This window comes from Canis lupus, chromosome 29 (genome assembly GCF_011100685.1).
Source record: "Canis lupus familiaris isolate Mischka breed German Shepherd chromosome 29, alternate assembly UU_Cfam_GSD_1.0, whole genome shotgun sequence".
Classification (NCBI taxonomy): Eukaryota; Metazoa; Chordata; class Mammalia; order Carnivora; family Canidae; genus Canis; species Canis lupus.
The window spans coordinates 2,880,665-2,900,111 of record NC_049250.1 but is presented as its reverse complement, the minus strand read 5'-3'; the positions used below and the strand labels follow the sequence as shown (position 1 = coordinate 2,900,111).

At 33.6% G+C, this 19,447-nt stretch overlaps 1 protein-coding gene across 4 annotated transcripts in view; it reads right to left on the bottom strand.

Annotated features, from left to right (window-relative positions):
• Positions 1 to 19,447, bottom strand: part of SNTG1 (syntrophin gamma 1) — an 813,219-nt gene that overhangs the window by 211,152 nt on the left and 582,620 nt on the right. The gene's annotated exons all lie outside the window — the stretch shown is intronic.

The following is a 19,447-nucleotide window of genomic DNA, read 5'->3' as shown; positions in this document are numbered from 1 at the left end:
AGGAGAAAACTGCAGGTAGAGATGACAAGGGCAAAGGCTCCAAGGTGAGTGTGACCTGGTGTGGGAGAAACCAACTAAAAAGTACAGGAGCATGTGGGGGCTGGTACATGGTGGGCTAGCAGGCAACTGGTACCAGATAAGTTTGGAGAGGCAGGCATGTAGGTCATTAGGCTGATAAAGAGTTTTCTTTCATTCTACATGTGCTGGGAAACCACTGAACATTTTCCAGCATAGGTGATATGATGGCTATGTGGTAAGTTGGTCATGGTGCAGGCAGTTACACAATGAAGTCAGAGACCACTGTGGTAGTCTAGGCAAAGATGATAGTGTCATAGACTTGGAGATGATTACTCACTGACAGGAGAGGACATATTCATATTTTGTTGGGAATGGTCCACAGCTGAAAAGTGTGATAAAAAAGAAAGGAGTTGTGGCTGTGTATCTTGCTTTTAGATTTATTTATTTATTTTAAAGATTTTATTTATTTATTCATGAGAGACAGAGACAGAGACAGAGAGGCAGAGACACAGGCAGAGGGAGAAGCAGGCTCCATGCAGGGAGCCCAATGTGGTACTCGATCCAGGGTCTCCGGATCACGCTCTGGGCTGAAGGCGGCACTACACTACTGAGCCACCCAGTAGATTAGATTTAATAACTAAATTGTATCATTTATGGCAATGAGGAAAACAAGTAAACTTGTAGTGTTCTTTCCTCTCAGATTTTAGTTAATTCAGACTTCTAGCTGGCTGTGTTAAGTGTGAAATGTGCATTTGATCTATGTGGGAGCACCAAGTTGGAATTGACAGAATAATATTTACTGGCATAAACTTCTTTACACATGTGTACACACTAATAAGCAATGATATACAGTTTAAAATAATTAAGAATAATTGAAATCTAAATTTATCTTGAAGACCAAAGTTAAGATCTCTCAATAATTAAAGCAAAATATCCTAATCTTTTTCTAGATCTTTATCAATATAAAATCTTCATCTCTTACATTTATATACCTCCCTTAGTTAGAAGATAAATAAGTAGGTCTTTGTTATTCACAATGGAACACTTAGTCTCAAAATTATAGTGATATTGTGGTTTCACATGGGATATAATGACCACATGGGAGAGACTTATCACTGGAATTTATAGTAATCATATTCTTCAAAATATGTATTTACTGAGTGAATCTTATGCACAATTGTATTTTCTGTAGCCCACTGACCATAAACTTTGGAAGTAGGACTGGATTTGACTTAATTTTGCCACTTTGACTAAAATTTCAGCCAATTACTCCTATGTTTTTTAGTCTTACTTTTCTCAATGTAGAAATAATTATAACTTCTATATACTTGAGATAATGACACTACCTGATGCATGGTTTAGCTCATACTATTTTATTTTATTTTATTTTTTTTATTTATTTATGATAGTCACAGAGAGAGAGAGAGAGAGAGAGAGAGAGGCAGAGACACAGGCAGAGGGAGAAGCAGGCTCCATGCACCGGGAGCCCGATGTGGGATTCGATCCCGGGTCTCCAGGATCGCGCCCTGGGCCAAAGGCAGGCGCCAAACTGCTGCGCCACCCAGGGATCCCTGGTTTAGCTCATACTATTATGTTAAATGCCTAAGTAACTTGCTATTGTAAAATAAATAATTATTTGATTATTTCTACATGCTCTTTTTGAAAATTTATAAATTATAAAAATTCACAAATTTATATTCACAAAGAACATAAATACCATCTATGATACCATATCCACATTCTGAACACTTCACTTCATCTCTTTTAAATCTTTATATTTTATTTTTGGAAGTTAATTTAGACCAGATATGTATATTTTTATGCAAGCTGCTTTTAAAAATTCAACTATATGTGTAATACTCTTTATTTTTTTATTTTTTAAGTTTTTATTTAAATTTCAGTTAGTTAAAGTGTGGTTTAATATTAGTTCCAGGTGTACAATAGTACTGTTAAAATATTTCCTCATGTTAAATAATCGATTTATAAGTAGACTGTAGTTAACTTTGAGAAAGAGAAGAAATGGTTATATATATATATATATATATCCAAGAAAAATAAAAGCCAATAAATACACATTTCAAGCACATATATGATTTAGTCCAACTCTACAGTATCTCTCTGAAAAAATTCCTAATGAACAAAACAATGATTATGTGAAATTTTGTTTTCTATCCTTCTTAGTAAACATTTCAGAAAAGTTAAATGGAAAATGTAATAAATATCTTTATTTTTGACAAGCTCAGACTCAGACTCGACAAGAAGACTTACTTACACTAAAGACAAAATAACATATCATTATATTGTGGGATAAGCTTATAGGATATATACACATATATATACACACATAAAATACACATATATGAATATATATAATACATATACCACATGTATGTATATTTATTGAAATATATTTTATATTCATATGTATACATAAAATATATAGACTTTATATCTATAAAATACATATATAAAATACATATCCATTTAAAATATATATAAATATATATAAAATATACTTACAAATATATAAAAATATATAAAATGCAACAATAGATGAAAAACTTAATTTGTTTTTATTATAATTTTTCACATTGTTTTATTAGTTATTTTCAAATCATTGAATGATCATAAGACAAGTAATAGAAACATTTGTGTAATATTAACCACTTCCTTAGGATTTACCTTTTAAATCTTTATAAAGCATCAAAAATCATGCTGGCCAAATTCCAGTGAGGAATTAATGTTCCAAAAGTTAATAGAAGATGTACCTGCATAATTTTTCTCACTTATATTTCTTTAATTCAAAAAACCTATTGTGCTAAATATTTGGTTACTTTTAAAAATTCAAAAAAAACTGAAGAAAGGTTGTGCATTAATGTTAATTAGAAATGACAAACATCTACCTGTTTAGACTACACTGATGTGAATACTACTACAGTTCCTGAATAGATGTTAAAGTCATATAGCCATATAGACTATGTGAATAGTTCACTCATTTTCTGAGTATTAGACTATAGTATGGATGTACTACAGTTTAACCACTACTGTCAAAAAATATCTGGATGTTTTCAGTTTGGGGCAGTTAGTACTACATCTGCTATAAACATTCATGCATGGTTTTTGCATAAATATAAATCTTCATGCCCTGGATGAATCTCCAGAGATATCCACTAGGTGAAAAAAGCAACTCCCAAAGGTTAAACTTTATGATACCACTTATGCAATATTGCAGAAATGGCAAAATTATAAATATGGAAAGCAGATTAGTTGCTGCCAGGTTTTCAGTAGAGTGTGAGGGCAGGAGGGAAGTAGGTGTGGCTATAAATGGGTAAAATGAGGGTCCCTTTAGTGATGAAGATCATCACTAAATCTTGATTATACCAATGTCAACATCCTGGTTGTGATGCTGTACTATAGTTTTACAAGATGTTATTCTTAGAGGAACTGAATAAAGTGTACACAAGATCTCTCTGTAGTTCTTACTATAACTCATATGAATCTACAGTTATCCCAAAATAAAAGGTTTTATTAAAATGTAATGTAACTGTAACTACAATTGTGATATATTTCCAAAACATAAAGTAGAGAGATTATATAAATTCCTTGTGTAAAGTATCTATTCCTTTATCAATAAACAATAAAACAAATTTCAGATGATGACTCCAGAGAAAGTCTGGGAATTAAAACTTAAACTACATAGAAAGTTCTGAAAAAATATGCAAAACAAAACAATATTGTATAGGGATTTAGTAAAAATCACCCAAGTAAGTGATCGATACAAAATTTAACCTAGTGGTTTCATTGGAAGCCTATACTTAAGATGGAATGTACAGTGGGGCTTCTGGGTGTTAGAAAAATTCAAGTTTCTTAGCATAGTAATAATTTAAAGGTTATTTGTTTTATAATAATTTACTAAGCTATGTATTTGTTTTATGTGGTTTTCTGTATTTGCCTTTTATTTTATCATGGAATTGATGTATTAAGTTATATCAAGTAAAAATTAAAATAACATTTAAATCATACAATGACTTCTACAAATGTATTTTCATTTTTGTCTAATATCATAATTGATAAATTATTTATACAATATGAAATTCACATGTTTGAAGCATCCAACTCAGTGATTTTTAGTATACATAATTAGAATTGTAATTCTATAATAAAAGTGTAACTTTTATTCTATATAACTTTAGAACATTTTTTGTCAACCTAAAAAGAAACCCTGTACCCATTAACATTCATTTATCATCCCCTTTCCCTAGGCCTAGGCAACCACTAATCTATTTTCTGTCCCTATGGATTTGCCTTTCTGGACTTTTCATGTAAATGAGATAGATAATACAATTATGTGTGGTCTTTGGTGAGTAGCTTTTTTTTTTTTTACTTAGTACATTTTCAAGATTCATCCATATTGTACCCTTTTATCTTTTTTATTGTCAACGTTCAATTATGTAGATATACATTTTGTTCATCCATTTATCAGTTGCTGTGTTTGTTGTTTCTGCTTTCTGGCTACTATAAATTATGCTGCTATAAGCATTTGTGTACAAGCATTAGTGTGGATATGTTATTTTTCTTGGGTACTGACTCCAGGAAATCAAACTGTAGAAAGTCAAAGACAAAGAAGAAATCCTGAAATAAGCCAAAGAGCAAGGGAAACATCTTACCAAGAAGTAAAACGTTAACATATACACAATAGAGAATGCCTTACACAAAGCTCTGAACTGAAAAAAATGATACATAAATTTTTTTAAGGGTTAGGAAAGTAATACCTCAGAAATTCAGATCAAGATAAGAAAAAAGTAATAGTAACAATGTATCAGGTTATTGAAGGTTATACATAAGTAATATGAATGACAGCCATGTATAATAGATGAGAGGGATGAATTAGGAATATTTTGTAGTAAAGTACCTGAATTATATACGAAACAAAATAAGGCTATTTAAAGATTAATTATGTAGATTAATTAAAAATATATATTGGAGGAAGTAAAAGTAAAATTGGAAATGAAGTGAGCAGAAACAGAACAAATGCTATATAAATAGAATAGATTTATAAACACGATGGATATTGATTCATTTTTATCAATAATAATTTTATATTTGAATGGTCTAAATTTATCTAATAAAAAAGAGATTATCAAGGATATATAAAAGATCTAACTCTAAATTCTACCAAAAATTTAATATATCAATATGATTAAGTTGAAGGCTTAGAGAAAAATGTACCTTGCTAACACTAATCAAAGATAGCTGGAGGAACTTATGAATCACACACAGAGCCAACCTCAGAACCAAAATAATTTCTCCAGGTTAAAAGGGAATTGAATAAAAATAAAGTAGTAAAATCTGAGAATATTTAGTAATACTAAATAATCTAACAGGAGAATATGAAAATATGTGAGGTAAGTACTGATGAATTGAAGGAGAAATAGATATGTCCATTATGATGGTTGTAGACTTCAATAGCACTCTTTTAAGAAATAATAGTTCAAGCAGGTAGCAATTCTGCAATGGTATTATTGAACTAAACAACAATAGCAGTCTGATTCACACAATAGAGTTCCACAGAATACTCCATCCAAAAAAGTAAAATGTGTATTCTTCCCAGGCTCACATGGAAAATTCATAAAGACAGACCAAATTCTAGCTCAGAAAAGAAAATTTAAAAGGAAAAGAAATCATACAAAGTATATCCCCAAGCACAAGGACTTTAAGGGGGAAATCACTAACAGAAAGAGCTGGAAAGGAATGCTTAGAGAGAAATGTATACCATCAAATGCATATATTAAAAAATAAGATTAAAATCAATGCTATAAGCTTCCACTATAGGAAACTACAAAAGTAGAGCAACAAAGCCTAATGCACAAAGAAAACAAACAATAAAAATTAGAGGAAATCAATGAAATGGAAAACAAAGGCAACAGAGAAAAATCAATGAAACAAAACACTTGTTCTTTGAAACATGAATAATAATTAAATAAATCTGAACAATGATTAATAAAATTGATAAACCAGACTACCAGACTAACCAAGACTAATCAAGAAATAAAGAGAGAAGATATAAATTACCGATATCAGAAATAAAAGAGGGTCATCTCTATTCATCCTATGGACTTTAAAACAAAAGGTTAATAATGGAATACTCTGAACAACTCTATGCTCACAATTTGGATAACTTGGAAGGTATGGATCAATTCTTTGAAAGACACAACTACTAAAACTCATGAAAGGAAAAATAGGTATTCTGAAATGGCCTATATCAAAGAAATTGAACCAATACTAATAACATAACAAAAAAAAAAAGATAAAAAGGACCCAACCAAGACAGTTTCCCTGTTGAGTTCTATCATATTTAATGAAGAAATGGTAACAATCTTCTATAATCCTATCTAGAAATAGAGGCAGGAGAAACATTTCCAAAGTCATCTTAATATCAAAAATGATCTTAAAAAACATTATAGAAAAAAATTAAGACCAGTATATCTCATTAACACAATGATCTCCAAAAAAATTTTATCACATCAAACCCAACAATCTATAAAATGAATTATATACCACACCAAATTGGATTTATTCCATGTAAGCAAGGATGATTTAACATTTTTAATTCAATCAGTGTCATCTACCACATCAAAAGGCTAAACAACAAAAATACTAGGGTCATATCAATTGATGCAGAAAAAGCATTTGAAAGAACCTTACATATATCCGTGATTAAAATTCTTGGCAAAGCAGAAATACAGGGAAACTTCCTCAACTTGATAAAGAGCATCTACAAAAAAACCCCACAGCTAACACATATTTAATTGTAGGAAGCTAAAATCCTTCTCATCGAGACCAGAAACAATGCAAGGACATATTTTCTCCAAAATGTTTATTCAAATCATATTGAAAGTCCAGCTAGTACAATATGCCACAAGAGGGATCCCTGGGTGGCGCAGCGGCTTAGCGCCTGCCTTTAGCCCAGAGTGCAATCCTAGAGACCCAGGATCGAATCCCACGTCGGGCTCCGGGTGCATGGAGCCTGCTTCTCCCTCTGCCTATGTCTCTGCCTCTCTCTCTGTGACTATCATAAATAAATAAAAAAAAAATTAAAAAAAATAAAACTATGTCCACAAAAAAAAATATGCCACAAAAAAGAAGTGATGGGGATTAAGCAGTGAACTTGTGATAAGCACTAAGTTGTTGTATGGAATTGTTGAATCACTATATTGTGCACCTGAAACTAATATTACACTGTATGTTAACTCACTGGGATTTAAATAAAAACTGGAAAATAAAACCTAAAAGTAATTCTAAAGTTTATATGGAAAAGCAAGATTTAGAAGTGTCAATAGAATACTGAGGAAGAAGAACAGTTAGTAGACATGTTCTTCCTGATTTCAAGACTTACCATAAAGCTGCAATAATCAAGACAACATGCTATTGGCAAAAGAACACACATATTGATTAACAGAAGAAAATAAGACCAGAAATAGCCTCACACAAGTACAGTCAACTGATCAACAAAGGAGTAAAGGTAATACAATGAAAATTCAGTCATTTGACAAATGTGCTATAACAATCAAAATCTATATGCAAAAAATAATGGTAATAATAACTTAGAAACAAACCTTACCCTTTTCACAAAAAGTAATTCAAAATTAATCATAAAACTAAATGTAAAATTCAATAGTATAAAATATTTAGAAGAAAGCAAAGGAAATTACCCAATGATCTTGGGTTTGGTGATGAGTTTTTAATTTTTTTTGTTTTTATTTATTGACACAGAGGGAGAGGGAGCACAAGTAGGAGGAGTGAGAGAGGGAGAAGCAGGTTCCCTGCTGAGCAGGAAGCCTGACAAGAGGCTCAATCCCACAACTCTGTGATCATGACTTGAGCCCAGAGTGGATGCTTAACTAGCTGAACCACTCAGGTGCCTCTGGTGATGAGGTTTTTTTAAATTAATTAATTAATTAATTAATTTTTTGGTGATGAGTTTTTAAATGCAACACCAAAAGCACAATTCATGAAAGAAAAAATTGATGCATTGGACTTTATTAAAATGATAAACCTCTTTTCTGAAAAATTTACTTTTAAGAAAATGAAAAGGCAACTCACAAACAGGGAGAAAATATTTTTAAAAGAAATATTTGAAAAAAAATGTTTGTGGCTGTATACAACATATACAAATAATTATCTCCAATACATACCAAGAACTTAACTCTCAATAAGAAAACTCCTAACTCAATTAAAAAGGGGGCAAACTGTACAAACAGACATATCACCAAAGAAAATACAAAGAAGGCAAATAAGCATATGAAAAAGTGGTCAATATCCTTTGTCACTAAGGAACTGTAGATGAAAATAACAATGAGAAACTACTACACACTTGTTAACATGGTATATAACCAAAAAACCTGACAATACCAATTGCTGGTGAGAATATACAACACTGGCAACACTTCTTCATTACTGGTGGATGTATAAAATGGCACAGCCTTTTTGGAAGACAGTTTGGCAGTTTCATACAAACTGAATATAGTCTTACTCTGTAATCAGTAATTGTAGTCCTAGATTAATGTCCATAATTTGAAAATTTTGTCCACACAAAAACCTGTATGCAAATATTTACAGTAGCTTTATTTATAATTACCAAGAACCAGAAGCAAGCATGATGTCTGTCCTTCAGTAGGTGGATGGATAAACAAACTGTAGTGCAGTTGTTTACTATTCCATCATATAACCAATGGAATATCATTCAGTGCTCAAAAAGAAATGAACTATCAGGCCATGGAAAGACATGGGTTATTCATAAATGCACGTTGCTAAATGAAACAAACCAATCTAAAAAGGTTATATTCTCTCAGATCCAATTATGTAATGTTATTGTAAAGGCAAAACTATAAGGATCGTAAAATGATCATTTCCAGATAATCCTGGCATGGAAGAAGTAGGAAAGGAACAGATGAAGAGGATTTTTTTTGGAAACTGAAACTATCCTATATGGCATCATAATGGTCATACATGATACTCTGTATTTGTTAAAACTCATAGAATTTACAGCCAAAAAGGGAGAGAACCTTAATGTGTACAAATTTTTTTTTAAAATCATTTAGGAGACTGTGGGGATATTATGATGCAATACAGAATGTGACAAAAGTCTAATTTTATTATGAATGTTTGAAACAACTTCACTGAAGGGGATGTGGTAGTGGTACTAAGTTCTGTAACTTTGTAAGTAAACAAAATCTGTAAGACTGAAGGCAAAACAAAACAAAACAAAAGAACTGTACATAAACTCTATTCTACTTAATAAAGTTTTTCCCACTGGGGAATGGATTAACAATTCTGATATTGCTGTATATGTGTCCTGGATTTGAGCACTTAACCAATGGATGGCAGATGATGTAGACATTTATTGAAGTGGGAGGTTACAGAGAAGCAGGAGAGCGGGCCGAATCATGCATATGATAATGGATTAGCTTGGAGGCAGCCATATAAACCCACTTTCGGCTTAATACAAATGATTATATATAGGAATGTGTATGAATGCATTTGGGTATATGAACAAGTCTGCACACACTCATATATTTCCTTGTTTCATCAGCTGAGTGTATCTAGAAGGTACTTCTACTCCGCCCTCAAGGAGCACACCCAGGACTCAGATTTTGGTTTCTAATATATTCTCTAATAAAGGGAAGCAGGGCCTCTAGGAGAAATGGCTGATTATTAGATTGGCAGGAAATATACAGGATGAGTTTGAAACATATTTTAGTGTCAAAAAAGAAGAAATGCTTAAAAAAAAATGAGGGAATATTTGAAAGACACACTGAAACCAACTGAAAGAGCTCCTAAGGGCTAATGTTAGAATCACATGAGCAAAAAAAAAGTAAAGCAGCATTGGTTTATAATCCAAAGTATAAAATAAATATCCACAAGTCTATACTGATTTATTGATATGATTGAATAAACAAATAAACTAAGATGTATAGACAGATCTCACATATAGTAGAATTCTAAAGAATGTAAGTAGACAACGTACTGCTGTGGAGGTGAAGTATATTCCACATTGTTTAAGTGTGGTCTCTCCATAGTGTACTCCTTCCAAAGAGCCCAGTATGGAAAGAATACGAAAAAAAATAACTTTTAGTAGAGAAATTTGACAAACTCTATCTCAGCAAAGTGATCAAAATTAATATTAATGCTAATAAAATGATGTTGATGGTATAAACACTTGATAAGATAATGTACTTTGCCTCTATGGTCTTCCTCTCCAACACACAGAGACCAGTCTAATGACAAGGGAATAAATCAGAGAAAAGCCCAATTGAGATATATTCTACAAAACATCTCACCAGTACTCCTTAAAACTGGTCAAGTTATCAAAAAAGGAACCCTAGAAAATATAAGAGCCAAGAGGAGTCTAAGACAAACTACTAAATGCAACGTGTGTTCTGGAAGGGATCTGGGAAGGGAAAAAACCATATTAAGTAAAAACTAAGGACATATGAATAGGGTGTTATTTAGACTTTCATTAATAAAAATGTATCAATATTTATTAATCATCAGAAATGTATAATAATTCAATATTAGTAAAGGGAAACTGGGTATAGAGTATATTACAACACTCAAAACTATCTTTACAATTTTTTTTCTAAAACTGTTCTAACATAAAGTTTTCTTAAAACTCAAATATAAGAAAATAAAAAATAAAACAAAAATAAAAAATCAAATACGAAAAGAATAAAATTTGAAGACTTAAATTTTTCATTCGCACGACTTACCGCAAAGTTACAATAATCAATGGTGTGATATTGGCCTAAGCATACACAGATTAATGGAACAGAAGTATCTAAAAATAAACTCTTAAATTTAGCACAATTCATTGTAACAAACGTGCCAAAGCAAATGAGCTGGGACAATTAGATACCCATATTACCTTAACTCATACCATATACAAAAATTAACTGAAATTTGATGATAGACTTAAGTGTAACAGTTAAAACTATAAAACCCTCAGAAGAAAACAAAGCAACAGATCTTCCAACTCTTAGAATTATTAGATAAGACAGCAAAAGCTGTGATCAAGTGATAAAGTTAAAATATTCATAAAATGAACTTCATGACAATCAAAAACTTTGAGCTTCAAAAGATACAATTAAGAAACTGGACAAGCCAAGACTGGGAATAATATTTGCAAATTATATATTTGACTTGCAGCCAGAATGTATAAAATAAACTTCAAAATGGATAAGTCAAATAACCCAATTAATCAACAATATAAAGGAATATCATAAGCATATAAAAAATGTTCAAAATTCTTAGTCATTAGGGAAATGCTAGCTAAAATCATAGTATTATGCTACTATATAGCAAGCATAGATATGTAGACATTCTTCTTTTTCTTTTTCTTTTTTTGTTTGCCATTTCATTTATATTTGAAAGCATATACATCAAATCTGGATACCTTTCTTGTGACATTCCTTAGATAATAGCTGATCCCTTTATCCCAAGTATTTTCTTGGGAAAATACTTAAATTCTATCGTTCTGATGTTAGAATTCCTGAATGGGCTATCTCTAATAGTCTTTTCTGTCATATTGCCTACTTATTTGTTATTTCATTCCATTTTGACCAGTTTCTCAACTTTATTTTGTAATCCTTCCACATTCTGTGTTTTTTTCCAATACTATAAACAAAGTTTGAATATCTTCTTTTCTTCTCCACATGTTCTTTTTATATATAATGATGACTTTTAAAAAATGCATGTAATAGTTTCTGCCTTCTCTGAAAATACTGTAGTATTGAGTACTCCCACTTTTTTCCTCAACTATTGCATTGTCTTTTTCCTTCCTTCCTTTTTTTTTTTTTTTTGTCTCTCTGCTTTAACTGTTGTCTTGATATGGATAATTTCCTTCCAATACTGGTAATCCTTTAGCATAGGTCAATATTTAAGGGTGAGGCACTGAAAAGCAAACTGACAGCTTTGGGTAGAGGTCACATGGTTTTTCCACTACTGGGCTCTCCTGTGGAGTTTTTGGTGGGAACTCAGCCTGCAGTAGAAGAGCCCAAACGTATTATTGGTGGGTTATTTCTCTTAGATCAATTTCACTATAAATTTCACCTCCCCTCTTAGTGGTAAAAACAAAACAAAATAAAACAAACACCACCTCTATGCCAGTGTTCTAAGAGTTAAAGAAGGAGAAAAGCAGAGAAACTTGCTGTTCAGAACACGTATCTTACTTTATCGTAGTGCTGAACCTCCCCTATGCCTTCTGCTAGGCCTGGAGCCAAATACTCACTCTTGGTGAATTTTAATTCAACTCCTGTTTTTAGCTGAACACCCTTTTTCGCTCTGATTCCTCAGTTCTGCGATGTGAATGCTTGCTAAACATTGGCTTTTGCTTCAGCTTTGTCAGACCACCTAGGATAGTTTCCATGAATGAAAATCTGCTTTCCATTTTCAAAAAAGTTACCAATGACTCTGTTTATTTTTATTAAAAAGAGATTCAGGGGATCCCTGGGTGGCTCAGCGGTTTGGCACCTGCCTTCGGCCTAGAGCGTGATTCTGGAGTCACGGATCGAGGCCCGCACCGGGCTCCCAGCATGGCATGGAGGCTGCTTCTCCCTCTGCCTGTGTCTCTGCACCCCACTCTCCCATGTCTATCATGAATAAATAAATAAAAATCTTTAAGAAAAAGTTTCAGGAGGGGAAAAATAAAAACATTTCCTTTAACTCCAAATCTCTGTTTAACATCGCACATATACCACGTGGGAAGATGTCTTTGTTTGTTCCACCTGCTATAACAAAGTATCATAGACTGGGTAGCTTCCAAACATAAGAAATTTATTTCTTGCAGTCTGGAGACTGGAAGTCCTATATCAGTGAGCCAATATGGTCAGGCAAAGGCCCTTTCCAGGGGTGTAGACTTCTTATATTCTCACATGAGGGAAGTGGGTAGGTAGCTCCTACGGCCTCTTTTATAAGGTCACTAATCCTGTTCACGAGGGCTCCACAGTCATGACCTAATCACTTCCCAATGCTATCACACTGGCATTAGAATTTCAACATATGAAGTCTGGAGAGACACAGACATTCAGACCAAAGCAGATTTGTTTTTTGATAAATAATCCTGAACGGGTCAAATATACTTTTTTTTCTATGCTATTTCAATATCCCAAACTAGGAACCAGAGCAAGTTTTTTAGGAGTTTGTTTATATACACAAAACTGTAACTATTGAGTAAAGGTGTGATAGTATCTATAGCAGCTGTTTTAGGTCTTAAAAGTAAACACATGTATAATAGGATATCTTTCTGCTTTAAAATTACAGAGTCATTTCCTATCCAGGTGACCACAGGTATTTGGATCTTTAACTAGATCTTGGGTTTTTTCCCTTTCTAACTCTCTGATCTCTGATCCAGAGAATCATGGGTATTGCCCCAATGACCTTCAGTAGTAGCCTTGTAGCATCCTGAGATGTCTCAGAATTACTTCAGAACACAGAACTCCAGAAGGCCCTTGGTAAGAACTACCCACTTGGAGAGTAATAGATGAATGCATAACTCTAGACTCATTTATTTTTTACTCCCCTAAAATTGCAGAAATAAATAAAAATTATTTATCCCCTAATGATTCTGAGTGTCCATGTGCTTACAAATTAGTCTTTCCATTTGTCCAGTGCTCCATCTTTCTTTCTTCTTTGTTCACTTCTGTTAAACTCTCTTCATTATGGCAGACACTGATGACATTACTGCTTCTGCCGGACACAGTGGCTGCTTCTACTGGGTACCACTTCCTTTATCACATAGTGGTAGGGAGTGTTCTGAGAGACATTTTCTTAGAGACAGCAAGGCATAATTCCTCACACTCTGATATTTTAGTCATTTTCTCCAAAACATTTTTCTTCAGGTTTTTTTTCCCTGAATCTAATAAGCTTTCTCCTGGGACACAGGCTAAGGAGTAATGGATCCATAGGAGTAATGGATACCCCAAAAAAGAAAAACTAATCTGAGTAATTATGACTACTCTCAGTATCACTTCCCAATTTTCATGATTTTTGTATATGCCTAATTTATAAATGCCATGATTTGGGCATATATCTATTCACTCACGAAAGCACAGAAATGTGTGTGGGGTGGTTTTTTCCTTTTTATTCAGTTTTAATGGTCTTTACTTTTTTTTTTAAAGATTTATTTATGTATTTATTCATGAGAGACACAGAGAGAGAGCAAGGCAGAGACAGAGGCAGAGGGAGAAGCAGGCTCTATGCAGGGAGCCTGATGGGGGACGCAGTCCTGGGACTACAGGATCACGCTCTGAGCTAAAGGCAGATGTTCAACCACTGAGCCACCCAGGCATCCCTGGACTTTCCTTTTTAGCAAAGAAAAGCATTAGAATGCTTTAAAGTTTATAGAAGAATTATGCAAAAAGTTCCCTCCCCATCTTCTCTCACACAGAGTATCCTCTATTATTAAGATCCTACACCAGTGTATTAATTTGTTACAATTCATAACCCCTTTCGATACATTATTATTAACTAAGGCCCATAGTTAGATCCACTAGAGTTCACTATTTGCCTTCTATAGTTCTACAGGTTTAACAAAGTGTGTGTTCTTTTAAAATAATTGAACTTTTTAGCTGAAAAAGATATTAACATGGATGTATTTCAAATCTGGGACCATGGGATCATGACCTGAGCCGAAGGCAGACACTTAACTGACTGAACCACCCAGTACCTCCACCTGGGTGATTTTAATCATTTTGAAAATTAATGTCAGTTTTGTGAAAAGTGTATGAGCTCTATAACACACATCTACCCTCATTGTTCTAACCTGGAGAGTGGTAATGACTACAAAGAGTCTTTGCAGAAGATGAAGAGGGACAATCAACATGTTTATTCCTACCTCAAGAGTCACTCTGCCCCCTAGGATGACAGTTCTCCTTGTGCCTGCTGCTATGTATTCTCTATGTCCATTCCTCTAGATAAAAATTGGCTGGGACCCCCACTAAGGAATTGGTTTATCGGGGTTGGCTTTGTCTCATTATTAGCGTAGCAGCGAAATTGGGTCTTTGAGCTGTTAGATAGCAAATAAGGATTTGATGAGACTCAGTAGCCAAGAGTGAAGTGCATGCATCTAATTAAAGTGTGGCCTGTGCTATCTATATTTATACCTAATGAAGAGACAGACCTGTGGGTTTAGCGGAGAAGGAACTCCAAACAGTTCTAATAAAAAGCTAAATATGTAGACAAGGCAGGTTCCTGGTATTTTATTTCTTTCCAAAATCAAACATAGCATAAACAATATTTTGCACTTTTTTGTCTTTGCATTAAACATTTCTAAAATCAGCAGGAAATATTAAAAGTGTAATTATTTCACATATGGCTTTCCTTGGTGGTAGTTAATTCAAAGAAAAAGAGTCCACCATGATTAGAATTCTTAAGGAAATCATTAATATGTTAGGCCTCAAAACCCATTTCCAAACTGAGAACAAATTAAAAATTATTAGCAGTTAGGTAAAATATTATTTGTAACTCTTGTGACATTTCAATCTTTTTTGCCATGGTGTAAAATGATGTGTGTTCCTAAATCACATCCTAAATATGTTCCTTGGTAACTCAAAACCTCGTAAACCAATGTATAAATTACTGCTTTATTTTCAGATAATAGGATATAAACCCTTTAAAGTTATTTTCTGATTAATATAAGTTTAAAAAAATATTCATCTTATTCCAATGGAAATTTTGAATTAAATTAAGTATATTAGAACAATTAAAATTCTATTAAATAACATCTTATATTAGTTTTATCAAAATTTGTTTATATTGAATGCATATATCATTTTAACTTGTGTAATTTGAGATATTCATTCTGCTTTTATAAGAATTACACAGCTTTTCAGAGTTAGGTTTAAAATTAAAAATTCAGAACGAGATAGTTATTTACATTTCTAATTATCTAATATTTTCTATCAGTAAAACCATGAAAACAAAAGGCAAATGAGCCTCTTTTTAGAACCCATAAATCTCAAACATGAAAGCAGAAATAATTTAGAAGGAAACCTCTGGAATCCTCTATCCATGCATTTGGCTTTGCCTAGTGATGAGTTATTCTATTTTGAAAGTCTTATTAGATGGAAATTTCAATTCTACTAATAGAGTCTCATTTCTATCTTGATTATAGACTCAAGATGCATTTTTTTCTACTATAGCTAGATCTTATGTCCTTTTATTTCTAGTGAGCATAAATAGACCACTGTTATATTTTGAAGACTGGGATTAGTCAACATGCCCTTTCCTAATAATTTTTATATGGTCTTTTAATAAACTCCACAGAAATGACATCCTCCTAGCAATAAATTTAGAGACAAAGTTATTTGTATATTCTTTCTCAAAAAAGTTTCCATCTCAATGTACTTCATATACATGGTACTCAGATTTTGATATGATCAGTTTACCTGTTAATAAAATAGATAGCTGATAGATAGATAGATGATAGATAGATAGATAGATAGATAGATAGATAGATAGATGACAATCCATTTAATGTGTCTAGGGTTCAGTGGTAAGGTGAACAATAATAGAATCAATCTTAATATCAACAGTGGTAATGGATCTAGGTTTCCTTGAAAAAAAAAAAAAAAGGTACATCAGGGACTTTTGGTATCTCCAGAGTATAAGTCATAGACTACAAAATGCAATTCACATCAAAAACAAAAAGAGGGATCCCTGGGTGGCGCAGCGGTTTGGCGCCTGCCTTTGGCCCAGGGCGCGATCCTGGAGATCCGGGATCGAATCCCACATCAGGCTCCCGGTGCATGGAGCCTGCTTCTCTCTCTGCCTCTCTCTCTCGCTCTCTCTCTGTGACTATCATAAATGAATAAAAAATTAAAAAAAAAAAACAAAAAAAAAAACAAAAAGAAACACCTACTACAATGAACAAGGAACCCTCATTTTCAAATGTCTCTGTTCCTCCAGGCATGGGTATCCACTTCAACTTCCAACTGGGTGTGGTAGAAGGAGCTTGAGGTGCAGACAGGCATGCATTAGGACCCTCTGTGTATGGAAGCTCTAAGGGGCAAGATGGATCTCAACAAGACACTGACCAGTACTGACACAGGTAGTAACCACTGGGAGTAAACAGGGAGATGAGTGTCAAATGTGAAGCAATATTATTTGATGGCACAAAATAATACCTAATTTGTCTTAATTGTCAGCTCTGTGCTAGGAGTTTCATATACATTACTACCATTTGATCTTTATACAGGTAATTAATAATTTGTTTTTACAGATGAATAAGAGAGGGACAGAACAAGTAAGCTCATTTGTCTGAAATTACAATGTTAATAAATGGTCCAGCTAGGACTTGTGTACAATTGTCTGTGAGTGGGAAAGCCCTCTCAACTGGGTACCCTGCTACCCTCCCACCGCCTCACATGCCAAGCAACACTTGGCACTCATGCTAGTCTTTCTTAATGAGGAAACTTTGGAAGATTCTCCCCTTCAGCAATCTTCTTTATCCCTTGCATGGTACAAGTGCAGCCCAGAATGGACTTATTTTATGTCCACACTAGTAACATGAGAAACACACAGACACAAATGCTTCAGCAATCTAATTCTAGGCATTAGGCTAAATAATTCCTTAACAGTTCTATTGGGTACCCATAGCAGATACCGTGGGATTCCCCTTCTACATAGAGTAAGCCTTGTAACTCTGACACAGAAGTTGCAGCTGTATTGTGAAAGGCATCCTAAGAGTGAAGCTACTCAGGGACCAAATACAAAATTTCTAGCAATGTCAATGAGTAATGTAGATGAATTAGAGGAAAGTTACATGCACCCACAACATACTGTCGGACCTACTCAATTTGTTTCTGAGTTTGGAACTCTGTGTGAATCACTGATTTGGAATACTGAACGTGGTACATCAGCATGCTATTTTAAAACCATCTATATCCTCTAAGCTTGTTGTGCCTTTTCCTGCCCATTTAAGTACATTCTTAAACATTTAATTAATATCTCAGCCCCACTGAGGTACAAGTCAGTCTAGTTGCTTAGGTAATTAGCAATGAAGACAAAAGCATCTAATCACTGTTGGAAAGTGAAAGATTGGAATTTAAGAATATTAGTGCCCATAATTCAAAGCTGATGATGTTAAGCCTCTTGAAAAAATAAGTGTATCATGAAGAGCCACATATAATTTGCATTAGAATCCTAAATTCCTTTTCTTTGAAGCAGAATGAACAGCATTAGGAAGTGGCATTACTAGCACAAGCTAATCTTTCATGCCACACTAATCTGTCTAATCAAAACTACAGCACGGCTTGTGTAAGCATGCTGTCTGCCTCGGAAGGACCAACTGCAAACACAACTCCATCTAACAGCATGTGGTTTTAAAAGAGAATGCACTTATTTTTGCTTTCTGTACAATGAGTTTAAAATCAACTTACGTTTTTGAGAAAAGACTAAAGTTAAAAATACCTTGCTTACATGGTCATCTTTAACATTTGTGACTGTGACCGAATCTGCAGTGCTCTGTGCTGTTCTCTCATTTTTCTAAAACCTGTTCTAAAACACTGATTTTTCTGTACATATTTGTAGTAAACTCAAGGCTTGAAACACATATTTTATAGGATGTTCACCACAGAGTGGCAACACAGTAACCCAAGTAAGATTTTGGAGAAGAACAAAACAAGTGATGAATACTAACAAACTGGATCAGTTAGTCCAAGCATGCAAGATTGAGAACCCTCCTGTATCACTACTTGTGGAACTGTGGTTTCTCACAGACACTTCACAGGTGCCTTGTTGAGGATTGAAATACACAAACGTATCAGAATAGTTTTCTCTAAATAGTGGTTAACAGAGGAGCAATGTATTCAAATGCAATCCTTGAGCATAAACTTTTAGACATAATTTCTCCTCTATCCCTTCTTATGTGAGCCACTACAGAAATTCACTGAAGGCTCTATAAATCTTATTTAATCAACCATGACAAATGTTTCCCAAATGCCTAACACAGTCCTATTCATTTAGTACCACGTTTTATGTCTTCTAACCATCCCCATCAGAAGCCCTTCCACTTTCCAGCTTCTCCCAAAGTGTGGTTTATAGGTCACCTACAATGGAACCACTTGGGCCTGATTGTTAAAATCTGAATTCCTGGGCCCACCTAAACTGACTGAATCAGAACATATGAGGCTGGGCCTTCAGATCTGCATATTTATCGACACCCGAAAATACGTACATGCATACATACATACAGAACACAACAACACAAAAACACAAAATTGATGACCATTCTGCCCAGTGCTAATTCAGGATGCCTTGAGATTAAACTCCTTTAAATTTTGTCTCTTTCTCTTTCTCTTTCTCTCTCTCTATCTTTCATACACACACACTTTCTATGCTCTTCCAGTTGACTCTGCTACTGGGTAAGACTTTG